This window comes from Lacerta agilis, chromosome 3 (genome assembly GCF_009819535.1).
Source record: "Lacerta agilis isolate rLacAgi1 chromosome 3, rLacAgi1.pri, whole genome shotgun sequence".
Lineage (NCBI taxonomy): Eukaryota > Metazoa > Chordata > Lepidosauria > Squamata > Lacertidae > Lacerta > Lacerta agilis.
In genome coordinates, this window is record NC_046314.1 from 67840999 (window position 1) to 67861557 (window position 20559).

General features: G+C 40.2%; 2 protein-coding genes across 2 annotated transcripts in view; one reads left to right on the forward strand and one right to left on the reverse strand.

Annotated features, from left to right (window-relative positions):
- The window catches only part of PRKN (parkin RBR E3 ubiquitin protein ligase), a 494073-nt gene extending 476758 nt beyond the window's left edge, over positions 1–17315 (reverse strand). The window contains 1 exon segment of the mRNA XM_033144126.1: positions 17153–17315. The gene's annotated coding sequence lies outside the window, so the exon portion shown is untranslated.
- Positions 1–20559, forward strand: part of PACRG (parkin coregulated) — a 408445-nt gene that overhangs the window by 56485 nt on the left and 331401 nt on the right.

Below are 20559 nucleotides of genomic sequence, written 5' to 3' on the forward strand. Positions count from 1 at the left end.
TTTTGAGAGGGCTTGCAAAGATTTTGAAGTAAAAGATGAGGAGAAAATGCAAATACTGAGAGCTCGTATTAGTGGAACATTAACAGAGATTTATTCTCAAATGCCATCTGATCAATCTAAAGATTTTGAAGCATTTAAACAGTTGGTTTATGTCAGATTCGGAATTACTGCAGAGCAACTGAGACAAAAGTTTAGAACAATAAAAAAAGTGCGTGAGGAAACATTTGCTCAACTAGGAGCTAAAACTACAAATTATTTAAACAAGTGGCTAGAACAGGAGGGTGCTGATTCTGTGGCAAAAATAAAAGAGGTGATCGCATTGGAACAATTTTATGACACGATTAATAGCCATCTGAAGTATTTAATTAAAGAAAGACGACCTAAAACCATCCTGGAAGCTGCTAATCTGGCAGATGAAATAAATGAAATCCGAGAACACGCTTATGATGCCCCAAAATATAAGGACAAACATTGGGAAACAAATAAGTTTAAGAAAACGCAACAGCCCACAAAATTTACCACAGAAACTGCCAAGCAAATTTTTCCCGCCAATGCAAATGCTCCCCATAACACGCCAATGACAACGGGGGTGACTGAGGGAAAAATAAATAAGTATGGTGAGGGTAAAAGGCCAGACTTAACCTGTTGGCAATGTGGGAGAAAAGGCCATCAACAGGTGGACTGTAGAACTGAACTCAGAACTAGGAGTGCAAATAATATCCCTCAGAAGCAGACATATTGTGTCCAAACTGTGGAGACAGAGCCAACTGCCAACATGGTTGCCACGGCAACCGAGGCCCAGTCTAGAGAACAGGCTGATGAGTTACCAGTGGCCCAAGTTGTGAGGTGCTATATAATTCAACAAGATGACATGCTATTACACAAAACAGGAGAAGAAATTTGGGTGAATGGTAAACAATATAAAGGCTTAAAAGACACAGGGTCTCAGATTAGTATTGTACATCCTGATTTATTAAAGCCAGAAGACTTTATTAAAGGCAAAACAATCAGTTTAAAAGGAATATCAAAACAGCCAGAAATCTTGCCAGTCGCATTAGTTAATCTGACATATAAACAATGGTCTGGAAAATGGCAAGTAGCAGTTTCACCAGAAATCCCAGCTCCAATGTTAATTGGGTGGGATCTACTTGACCATGTACAAAGTGCATTTGTGACTACTAGGGCACAAAAACTGCGACAGTTACCTCAGGAGGAAAGGCCTGATACAATTGTTGAACTGACACAAGATACAAGTTTAGTGCCAGTTACAAATAGTCAAGCAGCTAGTTTTGCAGCCAAGCAGAAACTAGATACAGATTTACAGAAATATTTTCAAGCCACAGCCTTGAATACAGTATTAACCCCGGAAAGCCCGGAGCGGTTTATAGTCAACAATGGGTTGCTATACAGAGAGATTCTTTTAAAGCCTAATAGAGGGGGTAATGAAATCCACAGGCAACTAATAGTACCTACTGAATTTAGAACCAAGATAATACAACATGCACATGGCAGTATCTTTGGAGGTCACGGGAATCACCAGAACCAAACAAAGGGTGTCCCAAAATTTCTTTTGGCCTGGGATGGGCAAGCAAATAAAGTTATTTTGTCGAACGTGCCATACTTGCCAATTACAAGGACATGGGCAAGATAAAACGAAAGCACATGAGAGATCTTTTGAGCCAGGACAAGATATTTTATTAATCAGATCAGTAAACAGTGACAAGTTACAACTGACATGGGAAGGTCCTTGTAAGATCATTTCAAAAATGAATGATACAAACAATATAATTCAGCATGGTGAAGGGAGGCGGGTCATGCATAAGAATATGATAAACCCAACCCAGTCACTAAACCATGAACCCAATCTAGACTACAGTAGTCACGTTGTTGAAAAAGCCTGTGATATTGGTAAAGGAGTGTCTACCTGCAATCTGACCCGTGACCTATCTGTGAGATCAGTTAGAACAACTAGTCATAGTTACGATAAACCATTCATCAGTTGGAAAGATAGAAAGAAAGACGTACTGGAAGTTATAGCTGGCATGGGGGCCTATCGATTTACTATGAAAGTGAAAGTGTTTCCTACACTAGAGAGTGTGTGGTGGGAAGATGGGTACCCTGCTGCTCATGCAACACAAATAAATGTCCAAAATGAATGTAGTTACACAGCATTAACAGGGCTACCACGTCAAAGGCATACAAAAGTAATCTTAAAATTGCTCGAAGTGGGAACTAATAAATCACTACAGACCAAAGATGAACTGACAACAAGGGAGATTGCTATGAGCCATAAGCAATCAGAGCTTGTTAGCCTACTTTCATTAAGAGATCACGCTTGCCTAGAAAGCTTCAGCAAGCTGACTAAAACAGAAGATATCCACAAACTTCTGCAAATAGTTCCCAGTGCATTTAAAAGCCAGACAACCAGTGTTTATGCAGCTTATGATGACCTGGAGATGTGTGTACAAGTCTGCGAGCTTAAACATTTAACAGAGATCCTGACGGAGGGAGAGGTTGAACTAAGAGAGCTTTTGACCCTGAGAAACAAGGACTCTACCCAGCTTGGGATCCACAATCGTTACAGACGCCTCGAGTGCAGAGATCGGAATGGGACTGTGTCATCTGGCCGGGGAAGACAGCTTACATCCCATCACGTTTGGCAGAGAAAAGACTGGTGCCCCGAGAAAGATACTTCTTGCGACGGTTAAGGACGATAAGGAGCGTGAAAGGATCCTAAACATCATCGCAGACGCCTTATAATGAAGACCCAAAGACAAAGGTTAATGGACAGTTACGGTTTTTCTTGCAATAAAGACCTAATGCTGCATGAACTATTGTGTATAATGTTCACAACTATATGTACTTTTACTGAAGATGTAACTGTTTATGCCATAGTTAGGTAATATAGGTAAGAGTTATAAAATGTATTGTTTATGTTAATGTTTAAAAATGTTGTTTGTATCAGAGGGATACTTTGGCTAGTAACTCCTCTGATACAAACCTAAAAAGGAGGGAGGTATGTGGAGAACTAGCCTCATGCCAGGTAGGGGTTAAGTGTTCTGACAGTTAGAACCCTCAGGGGCGGGCTTAGCCTGGGTATAAAACACCCCTCCCAGTGGGCAGTTAGGCAGTTACAGTTAGAGTTGGAGTTGAAGTGTGGGCAGGAGGAGTTAGAGTTGAGGGGAGTTGAAGGTGAAGTGTGAGTCAAGAGATAGAGCTGGGAGTTTAGAGTCTTAGGTGGATGTTAGCAGAGAGGATAAAGAGATTGTGAAACGCGTTGTTATTGATATTTAGTTAACTATTAGAGGTAATAGGCCGGTAACATTTAGAGGTATTAGGCCGGTATAGGACAACTGTTATAAGCTTCTCGAACAACCTTTTATTTATCAGCAACCACAAGCTTTGTACTCAATAAACAACTTTTTAGTTCACAATATCCTCGTCTGTGGTGAATGAAGTAAGCAGGATCCAGCTAGTAGTCTGAAGGGCTGCAGCTGGGGACTGTTTGTCGTTGGTGCAGCACTCATAGACCGTAAAACGTCCGGGGGTGGGCTGTACAGGGCGAAGGGCCCGCGACACCTCCCATAGGGAGAAAGTTTAGAAATAGGATCAGCCCAAAGAACCAGGGAAATGGATGCTAGGAATATAGCACATACCCCAAATTAACTCTAGTGTTCCTCACATTTTTCAGTTTGAAGTTTAAAGGTAAATTAAGTACTAATAAGGAGAATGCAAATAAAGATTATTCCAGGTATTGCTGGCATGTTACTATTATTTGTTAAGATAAAAAACCATATAGAAAAATAAGTAGGTCAAGGAAACTGGACTACTAGTGGTCAGAATATGCAAGCATGCGAGATTTTCAGAGTACTTCAAATCATATTACAGAACTTTAAAATATAATATGCCAATTCTCATTTTCTGATAAACGTTTTGGAAAGCCATAAAATCCCTGAGGAACATTCAACTTTTCATCATATACAATACTTCATACTTTAACTTCTGCTGCATTTTTAGGAACATACTGAGTATAATTTATAGGTATCTTTTTAATCAGCTAAGTACACTTGGTTGTCTTTCATTTTTACAGCTTTCATTGTTCTAGCTTAAAACATGAACATTGAGAGCAATAAAAATAGAATAAAAGCCATTAATGAAATTGATTTCTTTTTGCTGCAGCTTCTCTTCTCATATTAGTTCAGTTTCTTAATATCTTCTTTGATGTCTTAGGCCTCCCTGTCAAATAGATGTCTGAATGTTAATGAGAGAAAGTAACTGCATTTTTTGCTTTTGCCAACCTAACCCTTAGCACTTTATTTGCTTTCTGGCCCATCATAAAGGGGTGGGCTTTTTATTGCAAAATAATGGAAGCAACCCCTAATATAGCTTTTATTAATAGTTTATTAAAATTTTCTGCCTCTCAGTCACACACTTTATCACCCCATGTCAAATCCAACAACCCCTTTTTTGCAACAATAACCCATATATATACCTGCCATTCTTCCACTAATCGAACCATGTAACCAAATAGTTAAATAATGGCTGACTAGTTACGGTACATAAAGAATTAAGTAAACAACAATTAGAAATTAGAAAAAAATCATCGCAAATAAATAAATGAATGGTTTGATTATATGTCTTCGGTCCTCGTTTACATTAGGTATTGCGGTAACTGGCAAAGAGCTCCAATAATTCACTCCAAGTCTCCTGGAAGTTAGTTTATTTTTCGTTCGTTAAACAGGACTTTCTCAAGGGCTGCCAATTGTAGAAGGTCCTGCACCCAACCTTCAGTACCCAGTGTGGCTTAAGGTGTGTGATGTTAGAAGATTATCTACTTTACTATTAGTGTGCCCTGTGAAACCACCTCTTCTGCCCTTCTGACATACCCATTTGATAGCTGTGTGGCCAATTTCAGAACTAACCTTTCCTAGGATTTGTACAGAACCAAATTGATTCTGATTTGTACTTCCCTCCCCAAACAGGTTAAGATAGTTTATTTATTTTTATTTTTAAAAGGGATATGACTGGGCATCCCCAGAGAAGGTGGTCAAATTCACCTGCATCTGCCTGCATCTCCAACATCTGTCTGCTTAGGTGTTTAAAATGTGCTGGAGTCAATAGTCCTGGCAGAACACTTTTTCTCGAATTAGCCTCACTGTAATACCCTCCTGGTTTTCAGGGAGAATTTTGCTGAATTGGCCAAATACCAGGGAAAACCCAGGTATATGGCAACGCGATGGAAAAAGAGGCAAAAACAGCTCCAACAATTTCGGTTTGTTCTCAGAAAAGCTCAACAACTTTGTGGATGTTTTTGAAATATAGCATCCCTAACTGACTAAACTTTCCAAACCACATTCAAGGGCAGCCTGACATACCATGCATTGCAGTATTCTAACAGGGATGGTACCCAAGCATGGATCACTGTTGCCAGACTCTCCCTGTGCAGATGTTACAGTCAATATGCAATGTTATGTGTAAGTGCTAATCAAATGTCTAAGGTGTGGTTGAAAAAACCATGTGGTTGGATTAAAACATGGGAGACCCAAGTAAAAATCCACTTTAGCCACAAACTCAAGAAGCAGCCTTGGAAAACTCACTCTCAGCCTTTAGTCCTTCATCAGTAAAACAACAGCCTCTACAAAGAGTTTGTTGTGAGGATGAAAAAGAAGCATTCTGTGCAATGAAAACATTGAGGAATGGATCAACTACTTTTTTAAATTAAAACCTAGCATTTGCTTCAGATAGTTTTAGTCTCTTCCTCTGCTGCGGTACAGTGAAAACTAATTGGAGTCTGCAGCCTTAATCTTTTATTTTATTGATTCCAAAAATTTTTACTGCCCCTTTAAATGAAACCTAGTGGCACTCTAGGGAAAAGAGAGGGAAAGCAGATTCCAGAACAGTGGTGTTAAGAGATGAGAATGATTGTGGCAGTGTATGCCGGCCTTTGGTAAATTTGAGAATGTTCTCAACAATACAAGTTACATTTTCAAAATCTCACTCGTGGGGAGTATAACAAGAGTATGGCAAGAAAATTCTTTTTGAGCATACAGTAGGAATGAAACGAATGTAGTACTATTTCACACAAAGATTCCTTCCACATTACTACACTTTAAAAAGATGAATACCAATTGCAAATCAGATAGCAAGGTTAAATATGACTATAGATGTGTAGACTTGCTACACTATCTGTTTTATTAGCTGAGTGCTTGGACCAGATGCCTCGTTTGAAGTCTTAAAACTATCACACAGATAGTTATACCCCAAGAAAAGCTAGATAAGTACCAAGATCCTGTGCCCACTTTCAACAACTTTAAATATACTAAAGATCCTTCCTTAAGGAGGAGGGTAGGCCATTCATATGACTGACATATTCATCAGCTCCAACAGAGAATATCTGCTGATCTGAAAAAGGGAAGCTTTATGAAAGGGGGCAAGGAATCAATCCCAACACATTCTCTGATATCCACAAGCTCCTACCTTATGGCATATTCAATCACCCAGAAAATTGAGATACTGCATTTAGTTTACATTTGCATGCAGATATTAGCATAAATCCACTCTGGCTAAAATAATCGCCTTTTAGCTGGCTAAAAGTGTTATTTGAGAAATTGTTAGTTGAGCTAAAAATATATTTGCTAGCCTATGCACAAGGTTGCCAATATTATGTTCTCTACAATTACAAAATCTCTCTGCAACTTCCAAGCAATCAAACTGATGTCACAATGAAGGCTTATTTGTTTTTTTCTCCTTGCCTCATCACATCTTGTTACGTTGCAGTGCTTTATGTTCTTCTGCACTGCAATATGAAAACATGATGCAACTATGATTTTTTTTTTTTTTTAAAAAAAAGCAAAACAGGCTATCATTTCACATTCAGCACTCTCTGCTCTGAACCTTTACTCTCAGTCAGTCAAACAATTTGGTTCAGTAGCCAAGAAAAATGAACATTTTCTGTTGCTGTTGTTGTTTCCAAATGCAGATGCACCTAATTACCATGTTTCCATATAGAACACTTCTTGCAAGTAATATAGCAGGCAGCAAGTTCTTCTGTCAATGTAATATTCGACCACATATCTTTATTGAGTCCCGGAAGGTAAAATTTAGTAGATGTGTCTAGAGATTGGGATTTTTTTGGTATGCACACATAAAAATAAAGGGTACAATGCAGACAAAGTGAGGGACATTTAAATGTCATTATTCCAATGGAAGAAATTTCAACGTGTTTCAGAACATAAGGTGATCCTTACTGGATATGAACAAGGATTCAGCTTTGTATTCTCAATGGTAGCAAGCAAGTCGCATCTAGGCAGGGCAAGAATGCAACAGGCTTCGCCTATTTTGTCTAGCCTGTAACATTACTACTGAACATTGACATTTGCACTAATGACAGCATCATTACACTACTTCTGAACATGGAATCTTGACTTAGCTATTACGACAAATACAATAGTTTAACTTTTCCAGTAAAATCAATGAGACTTTAAAGTGCTTAACTGTGACTTGACAGTGCCAAAGTTATTATCCAGAATAGTTCGGACTGTGGCTCCTGGCCTTGGTTAAGAAGGCTTTTCTCTTTTGGTTAACAATGTTATCTTCTCTTCCAGATCTCATTTAAAAAGAAATCAATCAAGAGCAGTAGGGATTTGAGTCTGTCTTCATCAGTTGCTTCCATGCACTGCTTCACTCTTGAGTGTGTTGGTCTTGCGCTTCAACACCAAATCTAGCATGTTTCACTTTGGACAGCCCTGCATGGATAAATGTGGCCATTTCCTGTTCTTATTTCCCAAAGCAACAACATGTGTTTTCTAAAGAACAGCAGCAAATTTGCTCTCGCCTTTGACAAAAGGACAACTCTTTCGGGAAGCAAATTTAATGCAGGACATTAAGTAAACTGATGCTGTCATTAGTGCAAATGTCAAGTTCATTATAGCAGATGTTTCAGCTGAAGATCACTACACATTAAAATCACACAGCCAATGTGCGGTGCAGCCACCATTTTATTTAATGTCTACTTCAATGCCCCAAAGAGTCAATCAGAATCATCTGTTCATGTAATTACCACATTGTTATATAACAAAGCAAGTTGTTTGGTTGAAACATTCACAACAAGCCCTGAATCCAAGTTACTGCTGATCATTTTTCATAAACTGTTTGGAAAGTAAAAATGCTTATGAACCACAAATTAACTGCAAATTGGTTAGGATCCACCAAACAGTAGCAATCGCCGCCTGTGCTGTCCACGTTGCAACATGAATATTCAGTTTCAAAACAATAAGACAGTATGACGTAGTAATTAGATTAATGTGCAATGGTGCTGGGCTTTCCATACATTTTGTCTCCCAGCTTCTCATTTTAACAGATGAGCTGTCCATTATATAATGCAAGTCTTTTGTCTATATGTGTGAACATGTATGCTTTTAAGATTTGAAGTCAGCTGCTTTGATAACGGATGGCAGAAGTAATTAATGCACTAAGCACAGCACATTCCACCAGGAAAAACACCACTTGAGCCAGCAATGAGCTTCTAACAACTATAAAGCCTATGTGATTTATGTAACTTATATCCACAACATCACCAAAGGTGTATTCACAGATAAGGTACAAACTGTTCCATCTGGCAGGGAACCAACACAAAAGGGCTTTAAATTTGCCTTCTGGGCTGCCATGAGCCCCACAGTGTTGCCTGGATCAGGCCTGTGCTGGCAGGCTATGATGATGGAGGAGGAGGAGGAAGAAGAAGAAGAAGAAATAGAGAGAGGAGCGACTTGTGGAAACCTGGGTTGGAGGAAGGGGGATCAGTCACTTTGGAAGAGAAAGTGAAGAGGCATCTCTCCCTTCTGACCTTCCCGCAGAGCAAAGAGCCTCAGTGGAGCCTGGGGAGGGGTTTGATCAATCAAGGTGGGATGGAGGGGACACTGAACAGCAGGTATCAGTGACTGAACAGAAGCCTGAACCAATTCCCCCCCACCCACTCCTGAGAAAAGTTTTCAACTGAGCAACTAACACTGACTCAGCATGTCTAACCAAATATAATCACCAACGAATATAAAACAGATTAGCTGCATTTTTTTCCTGCTGAATGGCAGCTCTAGCATGTCTTCTTTTGTAGTAGCATGAATACAGACTTACTATGAAAGAAATACTCCCCACTGTTTACATCTGCTCCTGCTGAGATGACTGAGCAGAATGAAGACTTTTTTGCTAATAGAGATGGACTGGTTTCAAAACTTCACTAATCATTATTATTATTATTATTATTTTCAAACAGACAGGAGAAACATTCCTTTCTGTTGCTGAATCCAATGCCTACGTAAGGTTCACAAGTCCTCTAACGTGAGGAAATGGGGAACCTGTAGCCCTCCAAATGTTGTTGGAGTTCATCAGCCCCAATTGTCATGGCCAATGGCCAGAGAAGATGGGAAAGTAATGCTGTAACTCACCTCTTCAATAGTTTGACTTCACCCCCAAAAGGCACTCTTCCATAGTCTCCCTATACAGAAGTATGCCAGCCATTTATAAACTAGGAAAGAGAGCTATGATTTCTATTAATGAATCTACATGTTTCATTCTATATGCTTAAGCCCCTATTATACCATGATCACCCATCACAGAGATATTAGGTGGACAAAGAGACAGGGCAAGCAGCCCACCTATCTCCATTCATTTATTTTATTTATTTGCAAAACAAAACAAAAAACAACCTATATCAACAACACAAAAATATCATGGTGGTGAACAGCATAAAAACAAATGTAAAATTTCAACCATAAAACAAACACAAATGCATCACAGTAGATCAGATCAATACATCAATAAAGATGGATTACCCTTCAGGGAAAGCCTGGATGAATGAGCAAATTCTAATCAGGTACCTAAAGGCCAATACAGTAGGTGCCAGCCTGACATTCATTAAAAGTGTATTCCAAAGGACACAAAGCATCACACTAAAGGCTCCATACAACACTACAACACAGTATCAGTACACAGAAAAAGGGACATTTTGAAATGGTTGTACTCAGTGCTATCTTTCTAGAAAAAGAGGTGCTGGAACTCACCATGAACTCATTGTCTTACAGTGGCAATGGCCCCACCCGAGAGGTGCGAAACTGTGTTCTGGGGAGTTCCGGCTGAAACCGCTCCCCTACCCATTTCCTAGTTTTAAAAATCAAACTCCAACTAGGAGGTAGCAGGCCAATTGCCTGGTCTTCATAGATGTGACCAGAAAAAAATACCTGACATGTGCAGTCTTCAGATTTCAAACCAGAAACTCCAGCGTCTCAAAAGTTTAGTCAATGTTTGTTGCTGATGGGAAAGTAAGTTACCGTAGGTTGATGAAGATACTGATTGATTTTTTTAAAAAAAATACCTCTGAATTTTACAGAAGTAATGAGAACAAGATTCTGTTTTCCTTATTTTTTATCCAAGTTAATGTATGAAAAGAAGCCAAAAGGAAAGCTAGACAATAATTGGTGCTAGACAATAATTAATCAGAAACCAATAGATCATAGACTGATAATGAGAAAAAGAAGGCACATGAAAAATTTAAATAGAATATTTTATGCAAAATGCCATTGAATTATTGAATTATTGCAGCAATATCAGCTGAGTTCATTAGTTCAAGAATAAGTGGGTCAAATGTATAACCAATTATACATTCTGAGATGAGGGTAATTTGTCTGGCTGAAGTTTATCAGAACAAGACTTCAGTAGCCCTCTCCTTGCTTCTTCTTTTTTAAAAGCGGATTTTCTTACAGCTAATAACAATGCCCTAACAATTTCATGGAAGACCACTCATTTGCTTATTCTGCGTGGTCTGTTTATACCGTTTAAGAGAAAAGAACGAAGGCACAGATGCTTAGGAAATTAACAGCAACAGCCAAATAGAAGCATATTATATTCATTGAGTTGGCATTTGTTGTTGTTGTTGTTGTTGTTGTTGTTGTTGTTGTTGTCGTTCAGTCGTGTCTGACTTTTCGTGACCCCATGGAGCAGAGCACGCCAGGTACGCCTATCTTTCACTGCCTCCCGCAGTTTGGCCAAACTCATGCTAGTCGCTTCAAGAAAGAACACTGTCCAACCATCTCATCCTCTGTCTTCCCCTTCTCCTTGTGCTCTCCATCTTTCCCAACATCGGGGTCTTTTCTAGGGAGTCTTCTCTTCTCATGAGGTGGCCAAAGTACTGGAGCCTCAACTTCCATTTCTATAAAACAGCAAGCCAGTATGGTCCAGAATGCACACAAGGAACTCTTCCTCAAATCCCTGCTGGACTATGATGTGCACTGGGTGGTCTTGGGCACGTCACTGTGTTTCACAGAGTGGTCGTTTAGGTTTAATATGCTTCCTAATTAAGGGCTACTGTAAAAGTATTTTTTTATGTTTTTACTTATAAAATTTTATATCGCCCTTCACCCAAGGATCACACAGCAGTTTACAATATAAAACCCCAAAAATAAATAACATAGTAACAAACAAAAACAATACCCCCCAACACATACAGTTTTAAAAGGCCATAGATTGCTTAATTAGGCAAAGGCCTGGGGGATGAGGAATGCTTTTGCCTGGCTCCTAAGATATGTGACAAGGCTACCAGGCAATACAAATAAGTATAACAAATAAGCAAAAGCTGAGCTAGAAAGTACTGTGTGTTGTATTTATATTATTTGTTTATAAAAAAATATTTGTATACCACTGTGTCATAAAAAGTATATATCCAAAAGGTTCACAGCAATAAAAACATAAAACCATTTGTGGAATGCTCTCCTTAGGGAGGCTCACCTGGTGCCTTCATTAAACATTTTTAGGCACTTGGCAAAAACATTCCTTTTCGACTGGGCCTTTAGCTGATTAGCATTCTATGTTCCTTTAACTATGTTTATAGGAGGAAGGATTTATTGGTTTGTTTTGCGTTTCTTCTTGTTTTTATTATGTATGTTTTTATATTGTATTTTTATGCTATGAACCACCCTGAAATCTTCAGATGAAGAGGGGCATACATTTTTTAAAACAACAACAAAAATTAAAAACAGACATAAATAAACCATTGTTAACCTGTATTCTGGGCCTGATTCTATAAATAGATGCATCAGGATCATGCCAATATTTCACTCACTGTGTACAAACATCATCCTTCCTTTCCTAAATATGAGAGATTGAAATTTTTAAGAATAAAAAGCAGCTACTAGCCTAGTAGCTAGTAGCTGCTTTTTATCTCCTAGTAATCACGCCTATTTGGACTCCGTCTTTTTTGTGCCAATGCCAGCCCAATGAAGCTGTGAAAAAGATCTACCTACAGGGAACATTAACAAAAAGTATGAACTTCCCAAATAAACTTTCCAAATTGCTTAATCATGTTAATTTCAACTCACAGCAGACGTTCACACTGCCTCCTACTGTTTAAACCCAACAGTTTTCTCATCAGAAAAGAGTCCAATTGAATTACGACACATGGAGTCAGTCAGACCTTATTTATATCACTTCTCACATTAAAATCAAGATGAAGATGAATTAGTTCGGGCAATTCCTAGCACATAATTCACCCCCCCCCCCAAAAAAAATGCTCAATTACATGGAAGGACAGAAGTCTAAACCTTCAGCACCATAAATCGTGATAATCTACAGTTCCTCTTAGGGTTGTATAAAGTATACAGTAAAAAAAAAGCACAACTATCTGTATCACTAATTATATCTGGTAGAAGTTACAAGCTGTAAGATTTACTTCACATTCTGCATCTGATATGTTCTTTTAAACAGTAGTATGTCAGAGGAAATAAGATAATTATTTTAAATTTTACACTGGATAATTTATTTATTTAATAAACCTGTGTATCACCCTCCATCCATGGATCTCAGGGCAGTTCACAACATAAAAATACAAGATAAAAACATAATTTTAAAAAAGAACAAAAAACCAAACAAACCAATAAATGCCCACCCCACCCCATTCCCCTCTCACAAACACCTTTAAAAGGACATAGAATGTTAATCAGCCAAAGGCCGGGTTAAGGAGAAATGTCTTTGCCTCGCACCTAACGCTGTATAATGAAGGTGCCTGGCTAGCCTCTCCGGGGAGCAAATTCCACAAAAGGGGAGCCATTGCAGAAAAGGCCTGTTCATGTGTTGCCACCCTCCAGATCTCTCATGGATGAGCCACACGAAGAAGGTCCTCAGATTATGATCATAGGGTTCATATGGAGACACAATCCTTGAAGGTTGTGAATCTCAGAATTTTCTCACCAACCATTCTGATTCCTCAAAACTTGTTTGTTTGTTTGTTTGTATAAAGAGCACATGAAAATGGACAACCAGTACTCTCTTGCCCCCAAAAGAGGTAGTGGCAACTGGGTGGTAATTATTGTAAACTTCTGGGTCCAAGGAAGACTTTTTAAAGGAAAGGCTAAACCTTAAAGGCAGCTCCCATAAATACACATTCACCACTCTCTGGCCCCCCCCCCCCATCAACCCACCTCCACCACCACCAACACTAGCTCAAGCCACAATGGACAAGAGTCAAACTCCTAGAAGCAAGATGGTTTCTAAATACCAGCAGCTTTCAAAATTGGACAGGAAGGTGCACTGGACATCTCATTTGAACCTGTACTATCAGTGGTGTTCACATCCCTGTGGAGACCATTAGAGAATAGTGATTTTACCCTGAAAGTACTGAGCAAAATTGTCATAGCAGATCTCAGAATCTCCCTTACGCACCCCTCTTCCTCATACCTATGCCAAAAACTTTTCCAGCCCACTCCTTCCCTTGCTTTCTATACTCAACTATCAAGTGGAGAAAGTCTTCAGTTCTCCTGCTGAAGCCAAGAGAAAGAGAGCATCTTTGAGCAAATATGGCCACACTGGCAACACAACAAGCAATTGATGTAACTAGAAAATAATGGGAGTTGCATATTAATTGTATAATGGTCAGACAAATTTCTGACTAGAGAATACTGTGTGGTATCTTCCCTTGTGTTGTTCTCCCATTGCTCTTGTGTGCGAGAGAGGGAAGGTAGGCGAGAGAGCAGGTTACCTAAACTTATTCACATCCTGATATGGGGTGCTATGTCCACATAATTTTTTCTGTTTCATTAGCAGCAATGAACAGGTCCCAACAGCAAATACAATATTAGGCAAGGCTGACAGTGTCAATGTTTGTTTACTAAATGTTGGAGGATGTTTACTAAATGTAAGGATGTTGGAGGAATCTGTTAACAACAGGTTATCAAGCAGATTTCCTTCCACTCGCCCATTCAATGAACCTGATTCCTGCTATGCTATGGATTCTTTTTGCCCAAACATGTGAATGCCGAAGTGTACACATTGCCCTCAACATGTTCTTGCCCATTCTCTCTCACACACATCTGTGGACTTAAGTCTCTATAAACTGAAAGTAAAATGTTCGCTACAAAGGTTGGCAAGAAGAGCAGCTGAAATATCACAGGATGTTCTCCCTTCCGCAAGAGGCAGGACTAGTTTTTGCTGTGAACAATTGCTAATGTGTGTGCTCAGCGCATTGTCAACAAAGCAGCAAGCTCATGACTGAAGAGAAAACTGTGAATAAATGTGAGGAACTAGACACAGGCATGAGAAGCCTCTCTTGTTACTATGAAAAAAAAACAGATAAACCTTCCATTTTACATTCATTGTTTCACGCCGCAGGAAGCTTTGTTTCCCTATTTGAAGTAAACTGAAGTCACAGTTTGCATTTCACCCAGAAACAGCCTGACACAATTAAACAATAATTATAACACTTTGATGCCAGAATTAGACAGCAATGCAGACAGGTGTAAGAAACATATGAACAGTTAACAAAACCTTACAATCCTAACGTTTGTAAACAAAAAGCTTCCCATATAAATAGTTTATTGCATTTTAATAAACAGCATCCTATATATAAGATAGGGATGCAACAGCAAGGAAGGCCCTCTTTTTTCCAGTAAGGCATCAGAAAGGGAAAGGAAACACTTGACACAGGCAGCAGAAGATGCACTGAGGAATGACAAGAGCAATTTGCATTTCTATAGTTTCTTTTGTGTGCCCAAACTCCCTAAAGCATTTTGCAAAGCGATAAGCATCATACCTGGCTAGGAGAAGTGATAGGATGTCAATACAGTAGCAGCTCTCTGTGCAACCAGACACAGCAGCTACTCAATGCATAGGTAGCAATGCTCCCACACAGCTGTAAACATGAGGGCCAATTAATCTGTGCTGGTTAGAAAACAGGAAGTGTTTGCCTTTAGGTAAACTTTCCCCTTTTAGATAGCTACCTGGGTGACCACAGAAAGGTGCCTGGTTCTCTGCTGCTGCTGCTGTACAGTAGGAATACATGACTCACACACCCTCAGAACTTCACCTTTTCATGCAGGGCACGTATAAGAAATGGAATAGGGGAGAAATCATGAAGGAAGAGTATACATGAGTAGCCAGCAGTTGTAGGGAGCAGGTCCAGTGGGCCAAAGCTCATAAGGACCTCAGGTTTAATGTAATAATAATACAGGTTTATTCTGCTATGTTCAAAGCAACAGAAAGAACAAGCAAGAAGTAGGTCCTCTGCATGGAGAAGATTGATAAATGTTATTGGGTGACAGAAGGTGGAACTGCTCAACACCTACTTTGCCTCTGTTCACCCAAAAGGAAAGCAGGGCCCAACCTGGTGATAACATAATACACAATGCAAGGAGGGAGATGCAGTCCAAGAGGTGGTAAGTGAATACCTAGCTGCAGGGTTCTGTCCTGCGCCTTTTGTTATGTGTGCGTTAGTTGAGATCCCTGCATTGGGAGGGAGCTGGAACTGATGACTCTGGGGTCCCTTCCAACTCAGGAATTCTATGATTTGATGATTCTATGAAGTGTTCCCTGTAACACCTTAATCATATTACCCAACTGCAAACCCGAATGGAACCAAACCTAATGTTTTAATGGCATTTTCTCACATTTATCTCTTGCTGCCTTTGTCTCTTGTTTCCCCCTCCTTTTATTGCATTTCCCCCTTTACCATATTTAGACTGTGAATTTCTGATTTTTGGCTTATGAAACTGTAAGCACCACGTACTGATGGTGTGACGACAGCAGCAGCAGGAACACAATAATGCTGCTAGTAACAGAGCAATTTATCCTCTCTGGCAAATTCGAGGTTTCCGGAATGCAACCTCGTTACATGCAATCTTTTGTTCCGATCAAAAGGAAACTCCCAATTGAACAAAGTATCAGACACGCTGGTAACAACGAAGGCACCGGGGGAGATCATAGCTGTAAGGAGCCTTACAAAAATGTATATTCATTCTACACCTGTCCTGTCAAGCTGCTTTCCCTCTCGCTGTAATAATACTTAGTTCTTCTGATACAGCACTTTGTGCACATTGTGTCAGCGATCCTTACAACAGCCCTGAGAGCCCAGCCAGTATCATTATCCCCATTCTGCAATAAGGGGAGGGCAGACATTGGCTGAAAGAATAGGGGCTTCCCTAAGGCTACCTTCTTCTCCATTTTACATTTTAACACAACCGTTAGCTAAACCATGAGGATGTGATGAACTCAGCAACTTCTAAATCTCCCATCCCCTATCAGCTAATTTTTTCTCCCCTCCCTCCCCCTTGCAAGTAAATCATCACTTTGGTGCCTTTGGGAGAACCTTACTGGCTCCTGCGATCAGGCCTTCAAAGGACTCTTATTTCATCAGCACATGCACTTGCACACACTCTCACACAGCAGCAACAGCAGCCTTACAACTATCCTCCAGGGGTCACAATTGGGTTACAAATTTCATATAACGTGATGACTGAGCAGCCTGATTTAGAACAATTTATTCACATCCTTCTTCATTAAGATTCAAATGGAATAAGTAATGTAGAAATTGAACAGATACAGAAAATGTGCATAGCTTGCTCCTGTAGTCAGTAAACATTTATTCACTAAGCAAAGATCTCTTCTCCTCCCCCTCTCATATTCCGTCTTCCTCCCCTCCCTATCCTTTTGCCTTGCTGTTTTAATGCATAATTAAGAAGGTCAGAATTAATGAAGCAGTGTGGAGTAAAGTTCAAGGAATCCCCAGGCACTATTTATTCTATTAGATCTCAGGAGTGAATGTCAGATTGGCAATGTTAGAGGCAGAAGCAGTTAGGCTGGCAGCATCCCAGAAAGGAAACTACCAAGGGAGACTTACCTGCAGTGTCAAGTCATTCCTGAGCTCCTTCCCTGCAAAAATCACACGCAACTGGTCGCTGGAACTCCCTGTCGCTTAGCAACCACCTCCTTGAGCTGGAAGATGCTGGTGTCTGAATCAACCTCCACTGGGAAACCATGGCTGGAGTTGAACCTGACAAATACTGACCAAGAACAAGACATATTTTAAATATATGTGTAAATATATATATGCCTGAATATTTTGAAGTCTGAGGCATCTGAGAATGGCACAAGAAACAGCTCTTTAAGATAAACGGACAACGGGCAAAATGGTACTGTAAAATGTTAGTGTGTTTTATCATTTTAAAAGGAGCAACAGTGTTATATTGCAGTTTATTATTTTGATAGATAATTCGTAAGACATCCCACCATGTAATTTTCTTAACTAATTAAACATGCATTATGTTTCAGATGTCACCCTAAATTATATTTACTATATGGAATGAAATGCAGACTTTATTAGCAATATGTACAATAATCACTAATTTCAGTTTAGCCTTGCCCTTGGGACAGATCTAAATATATGCTCAGCAAATATATTCTCTCTCTCTCTCTCTCTCTCTCCAAACAAATGCAAACAAACAAATGCAAGAAACACATGTGCTGTGTGCAAGCTGCTTTTGAGGGAAAGCTTTTAAAATACAGCAATACTGATTCATACACACTGGCCTCCCAGAGATATAATTGTCTAGAAAATAATGATGGAAAGAAAATTGTATATTTTATGCAGAGTCGTAAGTCTTTTCTAGAGCAGTGTGGTCTTTCTCAGAGTCCACTTAAATAATTGCAATGAATAACTTCTGCTGACATACTTGTGGAGTGCCAAAAATTACTCCAAATTCAGAGCTATGGCAACCAGTCAAATCATACACAAACATTTGGCATGTAAGATACAAACTACCACCATTCACAACTCAGGGTTGCTTTTCATTATTTCAGAAATATAACTTACATCATTATTATTGAATTTATATATCACCCTATACCTGGAGGTCTCAGGGCAGTTCACAGAATAAATCAAATATAAAATCACAAAATACATACTGGTAATCAAAGCAAAAACAACGACCCAATAACCACCCTGCCCCCGCAAAACCCCACATTTTAGAAGGGCACAGGATGTCAATCATAAAAGGGTATGGGGGCAAACTGGAAAGCCATGTAAACTAACTGGAAAGGCACGGAAACTCTTTTCCTAATCCCTGAGTATTTATTACATAATAAATACTCCAGAAACCAGATGATCACAAAGACACAAATTCACTCATTTGCACTACCTAATCGCACAACGGCTATCTCTTCTTTCTCACGTCTGGTTTCAGTTGCTATCTTTGTACTCCATAAAACATGGAACAAGATACACGGAAGGGAGACACACATAGTCCTCAATCTTTTTTTCCCTTTTTTTCCTTTTTTTAGGGAAATCCAGGATGCACACTCTTTCCTTTGAACTGGAGACAGCAAAAGAGAAGGAAACTGATGGAGGTCATTGTCCTGTCAGGTTCTCCTCACCACACCACTCCTGGTTTATGAAAGCCCATCCATGGCAGCAGAGATTGATTGGGTATCAATAGAAAATGATGCTAGTAATTATCTGCTGGATGTACTAAACCCTGCTCCACCTCAGGGGCGCTGAATATATGTGGTGCAAAGGATTCCAGCCCCCCCCCACAATATTTTGGGGGAAGAGGGCTATACCCCCCAATATTTAGGTGGCTGCCACCCCATGCCGCTGCTGAATGCCCTCTGTGCGCCCAGCCCCCGCTTGGCAACCAAGGAACTGGGTCAGAGTTGGGGCAAGCACAGGTGAAGATCACTCTCTGCACGTCCCACCTCCAGTGGCATCACATGACATGTCACATGGCCCCTGCTCCACCAGACTCCATTTGTGACTGCCTGTGCCCCTGCTCACCATTTTGTGACTGGTTGGCCTCAGTAATATTCATCCATATCAGCAGGGCCTGGGGTTAGAAAGTTGGAGAACTGACCACTGTACTCTTGCTCAGAATTTCTGCTGAGATAAATTAGCATACAAATTAAGCACCAGGAGGATAGCCATTTCTTATGGCAGGCCATAAAGGAATCTGTTGTTAGAGGTTAGCATAAGAAGCATTCCCCCACCCCCTTGACTTCTGTTGTGAACCATTAAAGGAAGGGTTCCTAGAGCAATCTTGAAGATTTTCCACATCTCAAAGGCAGCTTGTCCCTTGTGAGTTCTTCACAGTTCGACCTGCCACTGTCTTCCCTGTGGCTGTATTTAAAAAAAAAAAAAAGTTTACACACCACGTCTTTGTCTGTTATCCACCTCATACCCAATAATAGGATTCCCTTAAGGAACAAACTCTTAAGAAGAGATTTAGAAGCTAAGTCCACCACCTCCAAATAGCCTGAGGCCACTTTTGCCATGTTACATTATGTGACATGACCTGTTTGCTGAAAACTGTATATGAAAAACAATGTGTGCTACAAAACTGAGTAGCAATTCAAGGGGTAAAATATACATTTAAAATACTTAAAATATTGTCCTCATACACATTAATGTTCAGCTCAAGTTATTTTGAAGCACTACATTATGAATTAATAAAACTAAGCCCTACACCCACTATGAAATCCTCGACAGTTTTGTTTGGGTTTACTAAGTACATTAAAAGCATTAGGTTATTTTCTTTGGTTGCTTTTTAAAAAGAGGTGAGAGTCCAGGATTACATACAGAGGCGATGACTAAGATTCCAAGTCCATACAACAGAATGGCCCCCTCAATCCATTTTTTTAGGGGGCCAGGGGCCCCATTGTTCAGGCCGAATGTGGAGCCAGGCGAGGAGCAATGCCAGGATATCACCTCTGGATTGTGGCATGCTGAAATTGAAAAGCACACACTGACTCCTCCATCCCATTAAGGTAGTCATGACATGGATACATATGTGAACCAGGCCTCTGTGCTGCTGGAAAGAGGAAGGAAGGGACTCATACTGTCCAGCATGCATAACAAACCAGAACAGTGGCAAAACTGCATGCTGCGGCACCGGGGGCGGAGAGTAGGCAGGGGCGTGGCTGGTGCGCATCCTGGGGGCGTGTCCTGGAGGCATGACACTGTCTTTTGCGGGGCGGGGCTTGTGTCCTGGGGGTGGGGCGCGCCACCCGCGGGGGCATGGCGCCCGGTGCGGGGGGGTGCATGGCACATGTCCAGAGGCAGCCGCAATGGTACCTCCCCTGCCTCCCTTCCTCCGCCAGTGAACCAGAGACTAGGATCTAGGATCTTGTCATAATTCCTGACTGTGTACCAAACCAGCATGTTAAGGCACAAATGGGGCACAGAAGTCCTATGTTTCAGTTTACGCTTTTGTGCATGTTCATCAACACATGAGTTAACCGGCTTCTTTTAGCCTT